This window comes from Ictidomys tridecemlineatus, chromosome 8 (assembly GCF_052094955.1).
Source record: "Ictidomys tridecemlineatus isolate mIctTri1 chromosome 8, mIctTri1.hap1, whole genome shotgun sequence".
Classification (NCBI taxonomy): domain Eukaryota; kingdom Metazoa; phylum Chordata; class Mammalia; order Rodentia; family Sciuridae; genus Ictidomys; species Ictidomys tridecemlineatus.
In genome coordinates this window covers 145,122,039-145,138,487 of record NC_135484.1, presented here as the reverse complement: position 1 = coordinate 145,138,487, position 16,449 = coordinate 145,122,039, and the positions used below count along the sequence as shown (strand labels likewise).

Here is a 16,449-nt window from a genome sequence, read left to right as displayed (position 1 = left end):
AATCAGTCACGGAAACTTCCCAAACACCTAGCCAAAAGAAACCTTTCTTATTTATAAGTTGAAGATCTCTGGTATTTTGTTACAGGAACAGAAAGCTAACACAGGATGTTTCAGACTTTCAGTATTTCTTAAGGAAACACTGTGGACACTTTCTTAAAGGCCACTATCGGCCCAACACTTCTTGCAACATAAAATAAAACAAACTCTTTCATGAGTATTTGCATCTTCCAGTGAGCTAAATATACCCTGACTTGAATTTCTAAGGCAAGACTAATCAGAGAAAATAACTTCCTTGGCAAAATCAAGGGGGTGGAAAGAACTCAACTTTCCAGAAAGCAAAATTACATCCAAAGCTGTGGCAAATTCAAAAACCACCGTGTTTGGCCTCAGATCCTGTCCTTCCGAAAAATCTGGACTTTTGCAACATTGGCGGTCTGAGAAAGCTCCATCTGTGGCCCCTGTTATTACACAAAAATGCTTTTAACTTGGGAGCTTCCTCCATCCTACCCATCTCTATGGAACGGTGACCACGGGCCAGGCAGCGTGTGGTGGCAGTTGTGTTGGTGACAGGTTGACAAAGGCTCCTGACAGTAGGTCTGAGAGGAAGTAGAAGGACTTGGAGGAGGGGCAGAAGCAGAGTCCATTCATATGACTTAGGACCCAGTGACCTGCAGGTCAGGAAGCGGACCACTCCTGCTTGGCAGGTGCTCGTCAGTGGCACGGCCGCCTTCATCCTGGGACGAGGAACACAGGAGGGGACACAGGCTGGGGGCTGAGCTGGGCGATGACCTGGACAGTTGCGAGGACGATGACGATGACTACAGACGTCCCTTGACCTCAGATGGCAAACGCACTGTGAATTCAGACACCCTGAGCTGAAACCGCACGGACCCCACCCCACCCGCTGAGCATCCTGGGCATCAGTACAGCACCCTGCGGGGCACGGGTGGTTCCCCCCCGGGAAAGTGGGGCCACGGGAGCCGGGGTCGCTGCGGCGGCCCAGCCTCTCGAGGGGGGATCTGGTCACATCTCAGTGGCCCAGGGAAAGGCCCGAGTCTGAAATTTCAAATACCATGCGTGCATGGCACTCTGGCTGCCCCAGGTGAGCTGAAGAATCCTAAGGGCAGCCCTCGTAAGACGGGGACGGTGGGGACGGTGGAGTGGGGTCTGATGCACCGGCAGCTCGTCTCCTCCATCCTGGATGGAGTGACTGCGCGATTCTGCACCAGACGCTGTGAGCACTTCTGGGGGAGACGAACAGAAGGACTGAACAGAGAGGCCTCAAGGGGGCACAGGGGTTCACAGCGCATCAGCCTCAACAGGGGCAGCGAGGCAAAACCCAAGAGGGACGACCAGTGGGGTAGAGGGAGGGGACTCGGGGGAGGGAGGAGGCGGGGAAAGGGGGTGCACTGGGGCTGAATGAGAACAAAGTATATTCCATGCTTTTATAATTATGTCGAAATGAATCTTAATGTAGCCAAAGAGGAGCAGTGAAAATAATAATAATAATAATAATAACAACCTTAACTAGTTCTGCCTCGGTGCTGGAGAAGATGGGGAGATTCCTTCATCCTACCAATCTACATGGAACTGTGACCACGCGCCAGGCAGCGGTCCCAAACGGGGGTGGTCCCATTGGCTTAGGTTTGAAGGAGCAAGGGGTCTCCTCCCTGCACGGGGAAGAGGGGGAATTACATCCTGGCAGGACAAAGTAACCCCAGAGATCCGCTGGACAAACCTGGCACATCTAGGAGCTCAGGGACCCCGTGGATCGTGAGAGTCAGTGCATTAGGTCAAAGGGAGAGCTGGAGAGCAGGAGAGCCAGGGGTGACCTGGAGAGCAGGAGAGCCAGGGGGTGACCTGCAGAGCAGGAGAGCCAGGGGTGACCTGGAGAGCAGGAGAGCCAGGGGTGACCTGGAGAGCAGGAGAGCCAGGGGTGACCTGGAGAGCAGGAGAGCCGGGGGTGACCTGCAGAGCAGGAGAGCCAGGGGTGACCTGGAGAGCAGGAGAGCTCACGGTGCAGGGTGGAAGCAGCTCACCCGAGCCTTGGACAGGCCTCACAGGCACCTGAGTCCCCTCCTATCAGCAGAGGGAAGAGGAGGAGACTCTGAAAACGGGAAATCTCCGCGGTCCGTTCCACGGTAGGCTCTGAGCGCTCACTTTGTAACAGACACGGAGGCCACATCAGCACACGGAATAGGTGAGGATACAGACGCGGGAGCTCACGCCGGAAGTGGGGAGAAAATAAATACTGATGCTAACAACTGAGTAGATAGAAGACGCCTGATGGGCAGGGGGTTAGGAAACAATGAGTGAGACCCGAGAGGGAGGGTGGGTTCTGAGGAGCGTGGTCCGATTCTTTGAGACGGTTCCTGATCAGCACGCATCACATTGGTTTCTTAGGGATATCATCATGTGGCAGCGGAGGGAAGCTGAATTGGAACCTAAAGGAACAGGTGACAGAGGAAATAGTAAGAGGGCCACCGTCACCGTGTAAGCCAGGACCCAGGCAGAGCCGCTCGGGAACTGCGTCTCACTCAGGTCCGTCACCCACATCTCGAGAGGTGTGGAAATCAGCATCACTATTCATCTCCAGAAAAAGGCACCCAGAGGACCAGAGGCTGCTTCCCAAGGATGTATTTAAGAAATGAATAAAAATTATTCCAAAATAGCCACATTAAAATAATTATGATCAATTAGGAGAGCCTTGAACAACCAGAGCGGCAAGGAACAGGAAAGCACCGCGAAGACGGGATGATAACTCTGGTGGAATGAATCCTTAATAAGTGTGTTATTAAATTCAAGATGTTTAGCCCTTAAGTGCAGTAGATTACTGAGCAGGCCGGACTACATTAGGCTTAAGTGATTTATGTTTTAATCACCCGTATTACGTTCCCCACCGATTCGTCTGGGGACAGGGCCTCGCTCTCTGTTGGAATGCTCTGCCATCAGAGGAGGAGACTGGAAGTCCCAGGAGTGACGCAACAGGCCAACTTGCGAATGCAGCTTGAAAAGCCAGGAGAAGGAACCAGGCTCAGAATCAAGGTCATCTAGTGCAGGATCACGAGAGAGACTTTTTGCCACAGATCACACAAAGGCTGCTTTGCTCAGGCCCTCTATTCTCAGTCTCATAGGGGAACTCCTCGTGCAGTGGACAGGGGAGACGCTGCCTGGATAAAATTCCCACTTAGACAAGAATCCGCTCCAGTGTCCGTGGCCAAGACAAGATACTGGGTCCAAAGGCAGGCAGCTGGGCGGCTGAGCTGATGCAGACGGCTGAGGGGCAGCCGGAGGCCTGGGCCCAACATCTCCTGGGGGCTCCCCAGCTCCAGTGTCCCAGAGAACACTCTCTAGGCGACAAGACAGTTTGGGCTCCCTTACAGTCTGGCTGGGTCTTGCTCTATGTGCAGGGGAAAAGCAGCCAGAGGATGCTTTCCCTTTCTCCATAGAAATGCAGAGAAGGTACCATTGGTGTGATTTTGATCACCGTGACCCAAAGAACCTGTGACTGTCCTCCCTCATGCACCCTGGCATGGCTCCCGGGGGGCTCCAAGGGCATTGGGTGACAGGAGGTGGCACCTCTGCCACTGTGCGGTGGCTGGGCTCTCAGGCTCCGCTCTCAGGTCCAAGGAAAGCACCAACTGTGGCTCTCTGCTGGCCCAGGAAGGCTGTCCCCCAGTGTCTCTGAGCCACGGGGAAGAAGGCAGGCGTGGGTGGCATGCGTCTCTCCTGGCTGGAGTCGGCCACATGGACAGAAGGAGCAGGGCAGCTGGGGGGGGGGGCTCTGATAGTAGCTCGCCCCCCGGGGCCCAGTGCCCCTAGGACTTTGGGAGGACCTGAATCCGAATCTGCCCTGGGTTTCCAGACGGGGACATTCTGAACAGACAGCACTTCCTTGGGCACCCTCGCTGAGGACGTTGACTGTTACAGTTGGCTGAGAGGTGTCCTCCATGCGGGGAGGCAACTCAAGAGTGTTCAGAGGTAAAATGTTTAGGTTACAAAGATTTACAATGATTTCTCAGGAAAAACCCCGTGCTCCTAATTAAGATCTATCCATTTTCAAGAACACCGCCCCGCTGTGGGAACATCTGGCTCTCTGAATCCCTGGATTACTCTCTGGATGAATCCCCTGATAGGGATGAACGAGGTGGTAACTGCAGGCAGGCGGCCGTGGCTGCGGAAGCAGGGCACTGGGGGTTTATACTCTGTCCCTAGAGAGAGGCCTCTCTGCTTCCTGGCTGTCCTGAGCGGCTTCCCTCCACCGCCCTCCACCAGGACGCTCGGCCTCGCCTCCAGCCCAGGGCACTGCAGTCAGCTGACCATGCTCTGAACCTCTGAAATCTGACCCCCAATCAACATTTCTTTCTCTGTGTTGTTCTTGTCATGCTTTTTGATCACAGTGACCGAAAAGCTCACTAAACCATGATGACGACCTCGTGGTTCAGATCTGGAATGGACCTTAAAGGCACAGGATTGAGAGCCTCATGGCCAGCCTGCCCTGCTGCTGGGAGGTGGAGGGACCTTTAAGAGGTGGAGCCTCCTTGGAGGAAGCCTGGGCACTGGGGGCGTGTCCTTAAAGGGATACCAGAGCCCAGCTTCCTCTCCTGCTCTCTTCACTTCCTGTCTGCCCGGAGCTGAGCAGGTTTCCTCCTCCTTGGGCCTCCACCTACTAGGCCACCCTAGGCCCAAAGAAATGGCAAAGAAACCGTGGACGGAAACCTCTGTAACGGGAGCCCGGGTCAACGCTCCCTCCTGAAAACCAGATTTGTTTCTAGTATTGGTCACAGTGACGGAAAGCTGACACCATGACATGGATGTGGGAATGAGGAAGGTAAATGTACCATTTTTCAGTCCCTAGGTCTGTGCCAGGCACCAACCTGAGCACTTAAAACACATCACACAGTCAGGCTGGATGGTGAGGCCTGTCATCCCAGCAGCTTGGGAGGCTGAGGCAGGAGGATCTCAAGTTCAAAGCCAGCCTCAGCAAAAGTGAGGCACTAAGCAACTCAGTGAGACCCTGTCTCTAAATAAAATACAAAAAGGGCTGGGGATGTGGCTCAGTGGTTGAGTGCCCCTGAGTTCAATCCCCTAGTACCTGCCCCCCTCCCCCCCAAAAAAACCAAAAAACACATGATGGACTCCTCATGCTCCTTTTATGAGCTGGTGTACACAGCCCCATTTTATAGTTGGGGAAATGGAGGAGAAGCTAGTGAACAGGAAGAAGCAATTCCTCGGAAGAAAAGAAATGCATGCTTTTAATGAAGACCTGTCCCACTTCAAGGACACCTCCCTGCTGTGTGTCTGGCTCTTCCACTCTCTCTGTTACTGACCAAGTGACAGGAGGCTTCAGGGATGAGGGAGGAGATGACCTCCGTTTTTGAAAAGATTACAAAAGAGATGACAATATAAACCGATTCCACTAACAGGTGCTGTCTTGCCCTAAAATGCCAAATAGCTGTGCCCGCCTGTGTGCGGATGCCCTGGAAGATGCCCATCCTAGATTGCTAGGCCATCCGGGACCAGGGGGACATTTTCTACTAAGCACCTGTGTCACAAGCTGCAAGCAGGAGCTCAGTGAGTGCCAAGTGTGACCCGAAGAGGCTCAAATCTGCTTCACTGAAAACGTGCTCTAGGGCTGGGGTGGTGGCTCCGTGGCAGAGTGCTTGCCTCACATGTTGGGTTCCATTCTCAGCACCGCAAATAAATATAAATAAAATAAATGTCCATCAACAACTAAAAAAAATTAAATTAAAAAAAAAACTTGCTCTACGTTACAGATGAAGAAAATGCTAATTTTGAAAGCAAGCTGAGGTAGGGTTCCATCTATCATCTTGTGGCTGCTGGTGGCTCTGAGTTTCCTCAGGAGTCAGCCCTCCTCTCCTCCCAGTCTAGGGGCTTCAGGGAGAAATGATCTCAGTTCTGACACTAGAGGTGGGCACGTGCCCTGTGCTTGGCCGATCATGGCTTTGCATTTTCCACCCTTCTCAGCCTGGCCAGGCAACCGGACTCCATTCTGGATTTCCCTGGGAAGACCGACAGGCACTCTGTTTCAGCTGAGATTGCAGATTAGACAGGCCTAGTCCAAGTAGGGCCTGCAAACGTAAAAGCCTTCATTCAGCCCCAGGTGATACTGAAAGAATCTCCAGGTCATGACAACAATTCATAAGCTTTGAAGAAACAGCAATCCTATTACGTCAACCGACCTCTGTTTTCTAACTGCTGCCTTGGAAGGCTGAGGATATCTCTATGAGGACATTTCTGGTTCTATGACCATCAGCAGTCAGTCAGTAAACAAAAAGCACGGCTAATAGACGAGACGGGCAGGGGAAGAGGTCCTATTTAAATTTACAATTCCACGGGCTCTGTGTTCTATTTACCGAGACACTGGATGTCATTAGCAAAGTTCTTTCTGAGATACTCCATACAAAATTCCTGTTGCATCGCCCGGGAGTCTAACCTTCAATCATACACGAAATGACTACAAAAGCTTATAAAGCATTCTCTTACTCATTTAATCTACAGAATATATTTGTACTGGGAAAGGAACTTGTTTATTTGAATTGTAAATGAACTTGTAAAGTCTTGTGTTAATCCAAAGCAACAATCTCTAAATAACGCAGACTCTTTGTTGGTCTGAAAACCTCAGACCCTAGGGTCTCATATCCTTGCAGTTAAGTAAACAGTGCCTTTCAGATGCAAGTCAGTCTCAACAAGCCCTGGTTCCTCCTGCAGGGGTCAGCACATTCCTTCTATTAAGTCACATGGTAAATTCTGTGGCTTGATGGACTCTGCCAGGGCACCATGAACGCAGCCATAGACCAACCTAAACCAGGGGCCTGACTGTTCCAGCAAAACTTCACTTACAAACAGGCAGTGGGCCCTCAGGCTCCATAGTTTGCCAACCCTTGTCCTACAGCATATTTCTGCTGACAATCTTCCTACTACTGCAAAGGGACAGGCTTGCCTGAAAATTAAGCCAAGGAGAGGAAAAGAGAGACACATTCATGTGAGACTGAAACCTCACTTCACCATTTGCTGCTCTGGATCCAGCTATACCTGAAACCATTTCCTCATATAAGACAGTAAGTTTTGTTTTGTTTTGTTTTGTTTTAATCTAAGTTAGGTTCTCTCTTCTTGCAATCAAAACAAATATACTGCATGAGCTTAGAAAAGATCCAGAACTTCCTCTCTGTGGGATGGGGATAAAACTGACTTACAGGATCGATAGGCTAAGTTATGGTTTGGATGTTAATTGTCCCCCAGTAGCCATATGCAAAGGCTTGGGCCCCAGCCCATGGGGCTATTGGGACATGGAGGGACCTTTAAGAGGTGGAGCCTACTGGGAGGAAGTTAGGTCATGGGGGGGGCTTGTCCTTGAAGGGAGGTGTTGGGAGTCTGGCCCCTTCCCCTCTCTCTCTCTCCCTCTTTGCTTTCTGACCACTGTGAGGCGATCAGCTTTGCTTTACCACACACTCCCTGCCATGGTGTCCTGCCTCACTCAGGCCCAGCAGCCCCAGAGCAGGGTAACCATGGACTGGAGCCTCTAAAACCAGGAGCCAAGTAAATATTTTCTCCTTTAAGTTGATTTCTTCAGGTATTTTCTCACAGCAACAGAACACTCACACAAGAGGTAGATGGTAAAAGGGCTCTTTGGAGGCATGGAGCAAGGGCTCTGTAAGAGTTATCTTAGGGTGGCTGGCTAAGGGGGAAGGTGCTAGTGTCAAAAATGAAGCCACGCTTTGGTGGTGTCTGTCAGCCCCAAGTCCCTCACATTATTGGGAATTCCCTTAAAATGCACAATGTTCACACAGTGCTCTATTTTTTCCTCAATCTCGTTGGATCTTCCAAACATCCCCATAACACCCCCCAAATTCCCTCTCCCATAATTATGACGAATGTGCTATTTTCTCAAAGGTCACATGACAATTCAGCCCTTTCAAGGCCCTGAGAAGGTCTGCAATGCATCTTCTCAACTTTGTCTAGCCCTCTGCTTTCCAAATGTAATCACAAATATGGTGGCTCATGCTTCCCAGTGGGGCCTCATGAAGTCCTCACAGACGGGGGCTCCAGGGGACACAGTGGGCCAGTTGCTGCGTTAGCATCTTTTCTTGTCCTATTCTGCGGATGCAGGAAAGGAGACACAGAGGGGGTACGTGCCCTGCCCCAGAATGTGCCAAGTCACCCTGGGAACTAAAGTGGGCCAGGATCCTGGGCCGCACATCACGTCTCATGGAAGGTTCCAGAATGCTCCCGCCCGGGCTGAGCAGGCCTTCTGGTTCAGTTCTTTGCAAACCGCCTTCCCCTCTGATAATCCTGCCGCGGTTCAAACCCTTCCTGGCATTTTTCCTCCCGTGAGCTCCTTCCACGGTGTCCTGGTAGCAGCCACACTCCACTGCCCACTGTGGCGGGGTGACAGAGAAGCACAGGGCACCTGATATTCCATTTAAATATCGTTTCTTGTGTCCGCCACCTCTGAAGCTCAGGTCTCATTTTCTTCCTCCGATGACATTACAGTGCCCTCAGGTAGCACCCATTAGCTCCCAGACCAATTTTTCAGTGTCGTTTGCCATTTGTGAGGTGGCTGTGGGAAATCCCAATCGTGCTTCTGGGAAGAGTGTTTTGCACGGGGGCTGATCCTTGCTGAAATCCCCTTGTTTTCTTTTCTCCTTCCCCACGTGTGGATATTGTCATCACCATCAGCAGCCCGACTAGGCCTGCTCATGGGTCAGAGAGGAAGAGCTCCGTTAGAATGTTTGTTGAGATTTTCACAAGAAAATTCTCCATTAATCTTGTCTCAGCACAGAAATTAGGTTCCACTAGTCCCTTTCTTCAGAGGCAAATGTCCTAATCTTTTTGTCTTATTGATCTCTTTAGAGATCTTTACTATTCTGCAAGAAAGATGCTAAAATTTTATTAAAATTGTCTCCACGGGGAAATTCAGTGGTTGATTTTGCCCCCTAAGAGGTTCTGAATAGGGTTGGGGTGTAGCTCAGTGGTGGACAGAGCTCTTGCCTAGCATGTCTGAGTCCTGGGTCCCCCCCCCCCAGTGCTAGAAAAAAAAAAGTCTCAATTCCCCTTCACTTTAATGCTTATTTTAAAATTCTTTTGGTCTAAAGACTTTAGAACCCAGAACTTGACTCTGAACCTCAAGGTCTAAGTGCCCAAAAATACTTAGCTGTGTGACCACAGGAACATGGGTGAACTTCTCAGAACCACTTAACTGCAAAATGGAGATAATAATCCCAACCAGAATGTATAATCCCTATATTAACATGCAAAAACGAGTGTGAGTAGCATTTAGTGGGTGCTCATTAAATATTGCCTGACTCCAAATTTAGGTTATTGATTGCTTATGCCTGTTGCCCTGCCTGTATGCACCCTGGACCCCCTTCCCCGACCCCCCAGGGCCCCAGCCATCTCATCTGACCTGTGGGGGCTGCTCTGTCTCAGCTGAGGGTATAAGAAAGTGCAGTTAATGACTCTCCACTAGGACCCACTCTCCAGAGCATGGAAAAAGCTCACGGAGCTGCCCCAATCCCAAGTGGGACCCTACGTTGCTCAAGTGCAATTGTTGGTTAGAACCTGGGCTCACCATCTACTAAGGATTTGTTCTTGTTTTACTTGCAACAAGGTATTTTAATTTATAGAGCATCCTTGCAGTATTTCTGTAGGATACACAATGGGACTCGTCTTAACACTAGCTCTTTTTGAGCGAAGCGTTTTCCCCTTTTCAGTTTGTGTGTGTGTGTGTGTGTGTGTGTGTGTGCACATGCACAGGTGCACACCCTGGAGGTTGACCAGACCTTACACATGCTGGGTAAGTGCCCTAGCTCAAGCTGTGCCCCCAGCCCCCCTTTTCAAAACCCCTAAACTTTACATGATAAGGCATCACGTCAAGGAAAAGAAAAACAGGAGTAAGGAGATGTCATGGCGGGTTCCTGCCCTCATGTCTGTCTCTTCAGGTACTTTTAGGAAATACAGGGGCCCCTTCTGCATTTGCAGGTTCTTCTGCATCTGCAGATTCAACCCATCTTGGACTGAAACTATTAAAAATACTGCACCTGTACCGAACTCTACTGGCCTTTTAAATTGTCACGATTCCCTATATAGCAGGTACTTACAGAGCATTCACCTTGTGTTAGGAAGAGATGAATTTCAGCAGGGAGGAAGATTCTGCAAATACCAGATCATATTATAGAAGGCACTGGAGCCTCTGTGGATTTTGGTATCCCTGGGTGTCCTAAAACCTAGCCACCTTGGATACTGAGGGCCACTTTTTGTATCAAGTCCTCTGAGGGCATGAGGGCATGACACACCGACTCAGCAAACCTGCACTTATTGTAAACTCAAATTATGGGACAGAGGTGGTGAGAAAAGAGGATGTTCCTATTCTTTATTTATTTTTTCTTGGTACCAGGGATTAAACCCAGGGGTGCTTAATCACTGAACAACATCCCCAGCCTTTTTCATGTTTTATTTAGAGACAGGATCTCACCAAGTTGCTTAGCACCTTGCTGAGTTGCCAGGTGTGTTAATGACATGTGTTGCCATCTCCACATCCTTTTCCCAGTTTATCTACCAGAAAACATTCTCTGGACGGTGCAGAGGTCAGCAGAGCAGGCAATATGGATGGGAGGTTTTCCTGCAGAGCTTATCAAATATCTACCTCAGCCACTTCTCCAGTGGATTCTGAAGGCAGAGGAAGGTTTTCCCTATTGAAATGCAAAGCTTGCAGAAAAATACTCTCTCACCAATTCACATTGCCTGCTTTTGACCCTACAAATTAGTGAAATGTACGAATTTTTTTCCAAGGCTGTCTCATTTGAAACGCGTTTAAGGGCCTTCAGTGCCAGAGGGGAATCAATGAGCATCTCACAGCAACTGTTTGAATACTGTTTTATCATTTACCAAGCATTTACCCAGTTCTCATATCCATGGATCCCTCCCAAAAAAAAAAAACCAACAAGAGAGGTGAGACGAATATCTGAAACCCTCTTTTACGAAAAAGCAAATTGACAGTGGGGCAGAGATGGCTGGTTCCCTGCCAAATCCACTCTTCCCTTCCTCTTCGGTGAATACAAATTGATTTTTGCCCTGCTAAAGGGTTGCTCCCCAGTCTCCTCTGTCTCTAGGTGTGGCCATATTATCGAGCTTTTGGTCCATAAGATGTGAGCTGTGAAGCACTGTGAATCACCCCCAGGAAGTCTACTTAAAAAGGAGAGATGTGCTGTTCCTTGGCTTTCCCCTTCACTTCCGGGTTTGTGGAGCACAGATGTGGTGCCTGGCATGCGGCAGCCTTTGTGGACACAAGGGTCATCCTAGTTAGGATGGAGCAGGAACTGTGGCACCTCGGTCTTAAAGAATTGTGTGGACCACCATACACAGCATCCTGGAGCTGCTGCCTCTGTCTCCTTCTGTTATATGAGAGAGAAATAAGCCCCTATCTTGCTTATACTATTTCTATTTTATGTGCTTTATGCCTCTGAGCCTGATCCTGATGCAAAGCAGGGATTTGCCTGAGTGTGCCCAAACCCTATGGTTGGCAAGCAGCAGACATCAAGTGCCGACATATATGTTCATATCTGACACTCTTTCTGGCAGAACTTCAGAACCTTTTGCAGAGCTGCTTCTCAGTCTGAAAAGGAGCCAAACAATTTCACGATTTTTAACACTTGAATATTCATTTAAAAGAAGCCCATCTACCAGAAGTTTCTCTTCTTCTCTCCCCTCTCTCCTCACTAGTATTTTTTTCTCTCTCTGTCTCTCGGGCCTTGATTGAAATCATGAAATCTCCCAGGGCTCGGCTTTCCCCAGACCATTCCATTTGCTCCCCTGGCTTTGATCAGCATTGATAATCTGGACATTTCTAACGCTGTCGCTTCAGCCTAGAAGACTCTCCTAACTGACCCCGTGCTGGTGCGTAACACGGGCCAAGCCAATTAACTTCTGGGTCTCAATTATCCATATGTGTAAAACTGGGGACGTAGCAGCACCCACCTGGGGGGATTGTTGTGAAAAACAATGATTTCACAAAAATCCATGCTCTGGCACAGTCTCCCCGTCATGCCACGCTTCATCTCCCTCAGGTCACGGGCACCTCACCTCCACTTCACCTAAAGTGAATTGTTTTTATCCTTAACCACTTTCCAGGAATGGCAAAGCCATTATCTAACTGCTCAGAGAGGAGGTCAAGGATTGTCCTCAACTCCACCTCCTCCCTCCCTGCACCAGATCACCCAGATTTATCCCCAAGACGGGTCCAAAGGAGCCCCTGAGTTATTCCCACCCTCCTGCTCCCCTCCTCTGGGAGACCAGCTGTCTACACCCTCAGCTTCTGGGCTCTGCTCTGGTTATTTAAGGTCAGCAGCCAGGGGCAGCCCACACACCTGATCGAGGTGCACCCGGCTCTTGGCCCAATCCCCCATGGGTCCTCCTCGCTCTTAGGATGGGGAGAAGCCTCATGTCAACTCACAGGGACGTGATCAGCCCCATGGTAACCACACACAGGCTCCTGCTCCTCAGATACCAGAAACAGACCACTTGTGCCTCGAGGCCCTGACACCTGCCGCTCTGCTCCCTCTGCCTGGCTAATTAATTATTTGTGTCACCGCTGCTCGCCGGTTTCCTCTGTCACAGACAAAGCTGCACCCCTTTCCCTCCACCATCCTTCTGAACAGGACCCTCTGAAGTCCAGTCCTTCCCAGAGGGGGACCCAGCGCCAGCTGCAGCCGGTGGCTCTCTGGCTAGTGACTGGCGAACGGTGAGCAGGCCACCCAGATCTGGCAGGAGCCGTCTCAGGGGTGCCTGCAGGGGTGGTGCCTCAGAAAGGCTTCCCGAGTCTCTGAGATGTCGAGAAACAACCCCATTTCTGCCCCTGCCCTCTGTGGTGTTGGGAGGCGGGACTGAAGGGTGGTAGGGGTCTTGCAGCAGCGGGGGCTGGAGTCCTGGAGCAAGGTGGGGGTGCAGAGAGCAGAGAATCATGGGAGGTGGGATGGGTCGAGCCTGCTGCACAGGCAGATTTGCTGGGTGACAAGATGAAGGACCTTATTCAGTCCAACGTGCATAAGGACTTCCGCTACTGCAGTCCAAACCCGCGTAACTGACATGCCACTATGGCATGGGGCACTCCGGAGGGTGAAGATGACCATTCGTGACACGTAGTGGACGCTCAGGGACACTGTTTAAATGGAGAGTGAATGAGTATTTCTTAACAAAAGACAGGACAAGCTCTGGCTCCCTCCCCCCCACCACAGCCTTCCCATCTCCTAGAATGTTCCCTGGTAGAGAACGCAGTGCAGGTACCATACACAATAGAAGGCCGTGTCACCTCCAGTCGGCAGGTAAGGAATGGTACCCGAGAACCGGCTCACACCCAAGGGGACAGGAGCAGCTGCCACACTGCTTTTAATAGCTGTCTTGGTTCTAAGCGTTCCCTCCTGGGCTGACCAAGTCGACGTTTTTGCTCGAACTTGATCACTGGCTTTTCACACAAGTTCGCCCCCCATGCCACAAGGAGATTGCTGATTGGGGTCTTTGGATCTATTATTGAAGGGTGACATCACAACCCAAACTATATATATTTTTCATTTGTATATGATAGCACAGAAAGCAATAACCCAAGTGATCAAATCGTGGGGGATTCACTAAATTAAGGAACCAATGTGTGTCTATGTGGCCATTAAAAATGATGATGGAGCCGGGCTCAGTGGTGCACGCCTGTGATCCCAGCAGCTTGGAAGGCTGAGGCAGGAAGATCTCAGGCTTACAGCCAGCCTCAGCAACTTAGTGAGGCCCTAAGCAAATTAGTGAGGCCCTAAGCAACTTTGTGAGACCCTGTCTCAAAATAAAAAAAAAAATTAAAAAGGTCTGGGGATGTGGCCTCATGGTTAAGTGCTCGTGAGTTCAATTCCTGGCACCAAAAAAAAAGATGATGGGTTATTCTATTAGCATTAAAAATTGCCACTGTTCATTGCTTGGTGAAAAAAATAAATTGCCAAATGTTATGTATAGTATAATTCTGGCTTTCTATCTATGGCAGGCAGAGGATTTAGAAGAAACTCAGCTAAGACTGGTTCTACTTGGCTGATAAAATTATAATGAACTTGAGCTTCTCTATGATGTTTTTCTGACATTTTTTTTCAGGGAGCAGGGGGTGGATTTAGTCCCATCTCTGCCATCTATGTGCCACGTGCTGAACCTCAGTAGCCACCTATGTACCAGAGTGAAAGCCAGAGACCCTCTCTCTGAAGTTGTAACGAGGAAGGGAGACAGGTAAATCCTATAGTGGTAGCAACCTGCAAAGGGTGGGTACTAACCAGTGTTAACCACTGGTATCGTTAGATGAGAAAAATAAATCGTCATTATTGCAATGCAGGTGAAGATCCCTTTTATTAAATGCTTTGGATGTTGGATTTATTTGGATTTTGAAATATCTGCATCTACATCATGAGATATCATGGGGTTGGGACCCTAGTCCAAACCCAAAATTCATTTATGTTTCATACACTCCTTAAACACCTAGCCTGAAGGTCATTTTATACAACAATTTTAATAATAATTTTGTGCATGAAACAGCATTTTATGGTGTGGAAGTGTTTGCTTGTAGTATCACGTCAGTGCTCAGAAAGGTTTGGGTTTGAGAGCATTTCAGATTTTGGATGAGGACTTCCCAGTCTGCCTGAATAGTGCTTTGTGTTGAAGTCTAACAAGTCTACAGATGGTATTTGGTGGAACTCATGGTGGAGTGCGCTGGCCATGAGGGACTTACTGATGACCCTGAATGTTCTCTCTCTCACACTCCAAGGCATGAGTCGTATACTATAAACCCAGCTCCTGGCCGTACTACAGAGTCCACCATATAGCGTATGTGAGGCCCTGGGTTCCATCCCCAATACCACAAGACAAATAAATAAATTCACCATAAAATATATTTTTTTAATATAAGAAATTTTGCCCTGGCTTTCCACTAATATTTAATATTTACCTTGAATTTCTTGAATGTTAAAAGAGATCTATAGGGATCATTAACTAGAAATTAGAACAACACGTAAAAATGGCCTGCTGGGTTCAATAGGGATCAGTCCTAGAACTTCTCTGGAATATCTGTATTTTGAACAGAGCTACACTCCTGTCTTAAAAGTGGGCAGAGGGGAAGGGCAAACAGAGAGAAGATTCTGGAGGAAAGAATATAATAAAATGAATTCAAGTTTAATTGGACGCCACATTCATCTTTATCCTCTAGGACTTAATTTATGTGAAAATAGTGCTCTCATGAACAACGAAGCCTAGCATTTATAGACTAATAAAAACCACAGGGCCCATTAGCTGGCCTAATAAGACACAGCTACAATTAATCTTTACCTTGGGAAAACAAAATAATTTGGGTTTTAATCTTAGAGCTAACTCGACCAGAAAGGCAAAAAGTGATTCAGATACATTCACAATCACTCTGTGCACGAAGCAGCCGCTGCGGACACTTTGAAGGCTTCAGAGGCATTTATTTAAATGGAAATGGCCACTAGTGGCTCTGGTGGAGGTACATTAAGCAGAAAGAAATTCGCCTCCATGAAGTCAGTGTTTTCATGGGTTTCCAACAGCATTTGATACTTGTTGAACCATCCTCCAAGAACCATGGAAAGTGACTTCTTAATCTATTTTCTAGCCTTTTTTTTTTTTTTTTTTGGTACCAGGGATTGAACCCAAGGGCACTCAACCACTGAGCCACATCCACCACCCTGTTTATTATTTTTTTTAATTTTGACACAGGGTCTCATTAGGTTGCTGAACAGCCTTGCTAAGTTGCCAAAGCTGGCCTTGAACCTGCAATCCTCTGGCCTCAGCCTCCAGGGCAGCCGGGATTACAGACATGGGCCACTACACAACTGGCTTATTTCATAGCTTTTTGTTACCCAGAAAAGAAAAAAAAAATCCATTCCATGCTAATCAAATTCAGATGTAATTATGCCCTTTGGTTTTTTTTAAAATTAGATGCACTTACAAGATTCAGTTGATGTGAGTAAGATTCAACTCAGGAGGACAAGCCAGTGGGAGAACTCTCTATTTGCTAATGGAGAAACAATGCTCAGAAAATTTAACTCTGACCAACAAGTCATCTCTAGACCTTCAGCCCCAGAACCAGAGAGTGGAATTTTTCTTTTTTAGTTATTTTTCTTTTTATTTCTTTTTATTTTATTTAGCTCACCAAGAGATCAATACCTGAACTTCTAAGACAAGACATAAGAGGATGTGTTTTGGTAGGAGAAAAAAAATCTATATTAAGTACTGTAACAAAAGCTGGCTTCTCCAACAAACCACCTTTTATGAATTCAGTTCAATAAACATTTACTGAGAATCTGCTCTGTCCAGTCTTGTGGACTAAACAAAAATAAGTACCTGATGTTCAGAAGTACGCAAATACTGTGGGATACACACACGTGTGTGTACACACAT

The 16,449-nt window shown here is 48.5% G+C and overlaps 1 protein-coding gene and 1 long non-coding RNA gene across 12 annotated transcripts in view; one reads left to right on the top strand and one right to left on the bottom strand.

Annotated features, from left to right (window-relative positions):
• The window catches only part of Phactr1 (phosphatase and actin regulator 1), a 486,260-nt gene that overhangs the window by 192,472 nt on the left and 277,339 nt on the right, over window positions 1–16,449 (bottom strand). The gene's annotated exons all lie outside the window — the stretch shown is intronic.
• Window positions 4,611–16,351, top strand: LOC144366364 (uncharacterized). The gene is made up of 3 exons (XR_013425439.1): window positions 4,611–7,082; window positions 14,143–14,271; window positions 16,197–16,351. It is a non-coding gene; the product is annotated as an uncharacterized LOC144366364 (long non-coding RNA).